Source organism: Octopus bimaculoides, chromosome 16, assembly GCF_001194135.2.
Source record: "Octopus bimaculoides isolate UCB-OBI-ISO-001 chromosome 16, ASM119413v2, whole genome shotgun sequence".
NCBI lineage: Eukaryota > Metazoa > Mollusca > Cephalopoda > Octopoda > Octopodidae > Octopus > Octopus bimaculoides.
Window position 1 is genome coordinate 20,931,970 of NC_068996.1, and position 7,387 is coordinate 20,939,356.

Below are 7,387 nucleotides of genomic sequence, written 5' to 3' on the forward strand. Positions count from 1 at the left end.
GAACTTTCTGATAGTCCTCTCCCCACCCATTTCGGAAAACATTTTCCCCACAAATTTCTTTATAATTGTAATCGATGCTGTTTGAAAGGTGTTTCTGTAAAATTTCATTAAAAGATATCCATTTTCCTGAAAGTTATGCGAGAAAAAACGGATCGTGTGAATTTTCAAAAATCCTCTCCCCACCCCTTCGGAAAACATTTTCCCCAGAAATGTCTTTATAATCATAATCTGTGCCATTTGAACGGTATTTCTATAAAATTTCATAAATATATATCCATTTTTCTGAAAGTTATGAGGGATCTTGTGAATTTTCCGAAAGTCTTCTCCCCACTCTCCCGTTCGTTTGCGCAATTTTTTTTCATATTCGTTTTCTACGCATTTTTTAATACTTCGTAGGCTAGATTTTTTCAGTTTTCGTTAACGGGTCTTCAACTGTATGTTGACCATATATTCTTAATTAAATTACACATTCTAAAATAGAATTGAGAGCAATAGCTATAAACATTGAACTCCTGCAAGAACATATTCTAAATTTATCCAAAATATTTTACGTCTGGTCTGTAATCTATAGCCTAAAGCATTCCTAAGAATAAAAATAAACCCCCAAATGTCTTTACAAGATAGTTATTTTTGCTCAAAGTCTAAAAATGGAATGAAGTTAGAGAAATTCATTTAATACCATACGATTTGAACAGTCACTGATGGATCTTGTTTACATTCTAGTTATTTTGATTTACTCTGTTTTTCATGGCATTGAACACTCTACAGATATACAATATTTCCGTATGACGAAACACTGACATGCATGAGGTATCTAATCGTATGCGATGCAGTGTGACCGTCTGGACATGTTACACTGTCTCCATTCTATTTCTGTACGTCTGTTGTTAATGTTGTTTTAACTGAGGTCAGTCCTAATCGAAGAAATTACACCAGTGACCATTCTGCCTTTTCCTTCTGTGCAAGCAACTTGTGGCAACAGTCTCTCCAACACCTCATTTTCAAAAGCGGTAAAATTTGCAGGAGATTTGATTGCTGTTTTTAGCAGGTCGAGGCCCACTCGTTGATGCATCTGTACATCTGCAAATTATGGTGGTGGCAAAGATGTTCTTAGCCACAGAGCAACTGTTGCTTTTCTTCAACACTTCTCGTTGAACCTGAACGTCCTTGCACGGTGTTTGGGAATGAATGACTTTTTGATTTTGCAACTATTTTGGTAGTTATTATTGCATATGATTTTCTTTTGTCTATATTGAATGACAGAGAAATAGTGCTTTTAGAGGATAATGAATGGCAATAGTTCCACTTTATTATACATGCTTCAGAGCCATTTGGGTAACATACTGGCAGAGACCATGACGATAAGAAACAGTCGATTTGGAAGATGTTTTAAGTTTGCGGTCAGATTCGTAGGTAACGATTGGGGAAGTCATGCAGCTGTGTTTGAAGAATAATGGGCATTGACAAGAATAGCTAAAACAGGTTTCTTGATAATATACATAAAAAATATTGCAATGTTACCAAATATCACCAAATGAATTGTTTGCGGAGGAAAGCTATAGAGCTAAGGGTTTTTTTTAACAAATACGGCCCCTGCTCTATATCATTGCTGACGACTTCTCTAGTTGGCTCTAATGGCGAGAGATTATTAGTATGAAATGATCCACACGAAGGAGGCTAAATATGTTTTGAGGAAATTTTTGTTGAGTAATATCAAGTCAACCCTATGGTATTGAGATTGTCGGTCGAAGGACAAAGCAAGAAGAGGCCTCTATACCGTTGCTCGACCTGTAACAAAGCCTATCTTAAACACTACCCTATTGTCTTGATAAATAGTTAAATATACATAATTTACAACAAAATATATGTCAGAAAGAAGAGAGTATGGTTATGGCAAGAGATCGGGTTAAATGATGTTTTCTGGACATACAGTTCATATAGGTTACAATAAATGGTCGAGAGGACGGGTCCTTGGAGTAATACATCCAGGAAATTACTGATACAAATGGTGTTATATAATATTCAGGTTTCGTTGCTTGAAATAGTTTTTCATCAGCATTTTGTGTTTAATTAAAAGGTGGGGACTAGAGTGGACGTTTTGTGAGTAGGATGGCCGTTGAGTATTTAGGAATTTTGCGACTATGCATTCAGGGATTATGTGTCTTAAATCTGTGTGATGTATTTTTCTTTTTTCAGTTATGGTTTCTCTTCGGCTTTAGAATTGGAATGATTTTGTTTTGTATTCATCTTCTGGACATTTGGCATTGTCGAAGAGGTGTCTTACATTGTACCATGAACATGGGAGCAAAGAAATTTCTTGTGTTCGTCACTCAACTAACTATGTAGAGGATCTTTCTGATTTGGCGGACGCCACTTTACTTGAAATTAACCCAGAGCTATCTTGAAGCAAGATTAAAGAGAAACAATAGTGTTGAAGCTTCAGAATGCAGCCATTGCAGAGAGACCCATAGAAGAAAACAACACAAACCGACTACAAATTCTTAAATTTCCCCCTAAAGAACAGGAATGTATCATCTAGTATATTATAACTATATTTATAGATAATCTGAACTTCCCTGTTACACAGCACTTCCACCCAAATCATTTTTCCTCGCTACTCTTAATATCTCATCGCTCAGATGACTTCAGGCACCCCCCCCCCCGCTCAGAACGTCATTCTCTATACAACTTTACATTTTCCGAATAAATATCAACTGCAGATGTTGTAGCTGAAAATAAACCATAATTAATCTGACCAATGAGGGATGACAAAGATTAGGATCCTAGTTCTTGACCAAGTCCTAAGTATAATTATAAGCACAGGGCTTGAAATTTTGGCAGGAAGGATGGCTTGGTGATTATATCGATCCGAAAGGATGAAAGGCAAAGTCCACCTTGGCAGAATTTGAAATCATAACGTAAAATCAGAAGAAAAGTTGCTCAACATTTTGTCTAGCGTGCTAACAATCCTGCCAGCTCGCCGCCTTAATGATAGTAAACACAAAATATCTGATCAGTTTAAGGTATTGGCAACTCTAGCAGTCATCTGAGGCATTACGTGTCTGGGAGAGTCACAGGTCCGTCGCCAGACTTTGGTGTCTGGGAGTGTTTCAGAATATTCTGGGTGTGCACTAATTTGTAACAATGCTAAAGTGGTGTTTAAAAATAAGTGTATCGCTGTCAATCTGAGAGTGCACCATTGAATAGTGAGTGGGGCAGTGCCGTCCAGGACACCCCCTAAGCGACAGGCATGGAGAATTACATCATGTGTTTTGGATATTCACAGAATACAAAGATAGAAATATGAAAATAATAAAAAATGTATATTTAATAAATCCAAATACACAAACTATATTTCTTTATTTGCAGGTTTTACTTTTTTCTTTTACTTGTCTTCATCACTGGATTACAATAATGCTGGGGTACAGCCTTAAAGGACTTCAGTCGAACAAGTCGACCCCAATAACCATTTTAAGTCGGTCTCTCTAAATTACAGGGACGTAAGCAAACCAGCATCGGTTGTCAAATGCTGGAGGGGACAAACACACGCACGCCACATGCATACACACATATCAGACGGGCTTCCACACAGTTTCCGCACACCAAATTCAGTCACACTATATTGGTCGGTCCCGGGCTTTAGTAGAAGACACTAACTCAAGGTGCCGCGCAGTGTAACTGAACCCAAAACCATATGGTTACATAGCGAGCTTCTTAATCACATAGATGATATACCTAAGCTTATTGAGAATATTCGTTAATTAAAATTTTGAAAAAAAAAAATGTAAGGGCATCAAAATTCAGCTTAGGCACCAGTAACCCTCGGGTGGCCAGCCCTAAGTGTTGAATATAATGTCTGAAAAGAAGACGGTTGAAAAGCTGGACGAACTATGAAAATATTGGTGATGAGAGCAATGGGTGAGTAAATTAGTGTAAGCTAGAGAGGTTACTTGGCCGGGAAGCAATTAATATAAAGGTCACCGTTGCTTATTTAATAACACAAAGTTAGTTTGAATGAAAATATCAGCCAGAAAAATCCCCATTTTATTTTTGCCGTAGATAATCAGCCCTGTGGAAGTTATATTTTATCCCTTCCGGCTTGTTAAATCTACTTTACTTTTGCTTCGTACCAGTTGATATTCCTTTCCCTTTAATATCCCTCACCCTTCCTTACTAACTGTGTGCTTTAGATAATACAAACACCCACCACACACATTTACCACTTCAAGCCACTGAAATCATGCTGTAATGTCGTAGCATCACCTCTACTACTTGCCCCCGCTGCCAAATATGCCCCTTACACTCCAGCAACATATCTTTGGATAGACGGCTGCTTTCTATTTTCCAACCTAATTTTCCATTTTTCTTTTCTAACTCTTTCTCCCACTTCTATTCGCTACCATTTTGTCCAAGCTTTTTTTATTTATTTTTTTTCAGAGGAGAGGCACGTAGTTCTTCAAACTAATTTTGAATACGATATATCTAAGAAGGTGGTTATTCCATGAGAGAGAGAGAGAGAGAGAGAGAGAGAGAGTGTGTGTGTGTAAGCTAGCAATTTAAAAGTTAAAAAGATAATTTTCTTTTCTGTTATTAATAGTATGATTTTAAATAACCATCCAAGATGGTATCCAACTTAGGAAGGATCAAATAAATGTCCAATTCAAGCCAGATCAGAAATAACATGTTAATTAAGAATAATTAGAGAATGGCATGCAGACATCCACATACATCAGCACGCATATATTCACACGCGCGCGCGCATAAATATTTGCTTATACCCCCCACACATACATATTTGTATATATTCATACACACGCACACACACTATATAAATATTTACATATATTCACACAAATACATATGAATACTTGCTATGTTCACTCACTTACACGTTGAAGATCAACAAGGTTGCGTGTCTAAATTTCACGAACCTTCCTTAGAATATTCCCTAACATTTTTCATGAAGTCCCTCATAAAAAAGCAAAACAAGCTGTAGGCGAAGGTAAAGAATATGCACACCACTCGTTTTCGGCGGTTAGGGTTAGGATTAAGGTTACGCCAAAAACGGGTGGTGTGCATATTCTTTACCTCTGCCAAAGATGTGAGCATCTTTCTTAATCTTTGTAAATTATTAAAGTAAATATCAGTAGGCATATTTGTTTTTATATTTTTGAAAGTATTATTTTGAACCTCATATTTTTCAGTTTTTTTAGTTGTAAGCCAAACAGAGAAAAACTTGGTGCTTGAGTTAAGATCCTCCATCTCCACTCAGCAGAATCATTGCTGTTGACTTAGTGGAACCATATAATTGAAACATAGAAATAATATTTCATCATTCATGACAGAAATTCGTTACTTTTGACCTAATGATTCAATACAAAAATTATAATTTCTTCACGAAGGTACTCAACAGAATCGTTGCAGTAATATTGCAAAAAGAAATCAATATTTTTCCTATTGAAAAATTAGACTATTTCTACAAATCCAAAAGGGCAATCAGATGGTAGAAACGATAGAGAACTAAGTCAAATGCCTTACTACAGGTCTCTGAAGTTTTCCAACTATCGGCAGTTTTGGTAGTTGGAATACATCTTTGAAATTGACCTTCAGTTCACACTTCTTTTATCACTCGCACCTCTCACATCAATATAGCAAACGTAAAGATTAATTATGTATTATTTTGAACTGTCTGCACCACATGGTATCTGTATCTTTAACCATATTCCGATTCTTCAAATTCTTTTGAGTTCTTCTATCCTGGGAGGATCAATATTTCTCTAACCTAACCATGCCTTTCTACTGCACAAAGTCCTATTTCTCACGTATCCTTTAGAACTTTAAATCAAGTAAATGATCAGAATTCCTTCATTAGTCAAACGCTGACTACCCTCAGAAGTAAATATACTTCGTCTCTGACTATGCAAAACAGCTAAGGGGTTGATCAATATCATCCTCCTTACTGTGTCTTTCCAAAAAAAGAGGAAAAAACGAGATTAAGATAAAACAATAAGATAATAGAACGTTTGTAATTAGTTTGTATAAACGTTCAAATGATACTGCATGGGAGTGGGGCCCATGCAGCCTTTTTATTTTTATATAACATCTCATTTTCATTCGTTTTATGTTTTTGTCCCCACTGTAGTGTCCCCTCTGTGTTTTGGCCGTAGTGCCAAAATAAAAAGACATACTATGTCTTTCCACATTACTCAAACATCTAATACTCAAGAGGCTCACTTGCAGCTTTTCAACAGTCGAATTAACAAACACCTGGAAAGTATTATTAACCATCACCAATAAAGAGTTTGTCATAACACCTGAAAGATGACCACAATAAAAACAAATGGCTTCTTCCTGCAATGTACTACAGGATTTTCTGTTCCCTTGCCAAAATTCTAAACGTCGATCATCAACTAAGATGGTTTTGTAACAAGTAGTCCTGCTATATATACTGCTTGCTTCACATTTGCACAAAAAAATTATTCTTAAGTATAGCATCTAAAAGATGATGGAAACAAACATGCTCTTCGATCTGCTGAGGACTTACGTCACAGTACATCAGTGACAACACCCTCCTTTCACAAAAAAACACTGCAAGATTAAGAACCGCAAAACTTCCGCCGAAGTTTTCAGGGCGATATTAGACAATAAATCTGAGAAAGATGGATCCAAAGATTAGGTTTCCTTTTTAGGAACATATATTATCTCAGCATTGGCTCAAGATTCACATAGGAATATTGGTCATATGTTTGCCATGGCGTTAGAACTACGTGTAAAAACATCCTAGACTGCATCTAGAAGACTCATCAACAAGCTACAAATAATAGCTCATGGATATACTGTTTGTCTTCTGTTTAAACCTCAATAATGTCTGCTTCTCTGAAATAATATCTGCATTTCACACCCTCATAGTTTCAAAGTAATTCCCTCATCTCTTTACAATATCATGGATCCTGCTTTCAGATACCACACTAAACACTTAATCTAATATTCCTCACAAACAGCTAGAATTTTCGCATAGAAGTAGAGATCGATCATTTAACCGCAACTGTCTCACTGGGAAGGCTTGCACAGGTTATAGTTTCTGCACCTTTTTCCCCGATTAAAAAAGAAAACTCCTTTCCTCTCTTGCTTTAAATTCCGCTTTGGTCGACTTTTTGTTATTCTCTTTCTTGGGGAATGGTTACAATATGTAACAGAAGCAATGAGATCAGTTCAGTCGACTGTTATATTCTACCTCCAAAAACGTACCATTAAAAAAAAATTATTATTACAAAAGTGTTTGAATAGTGATTCACTATGTTTCCTTAGAACAACATTACTTTTTCACTCTTTGTTAAATGACAGACAAGAACCAAATACACTACATTCTGTATTCATCAGAGGAATT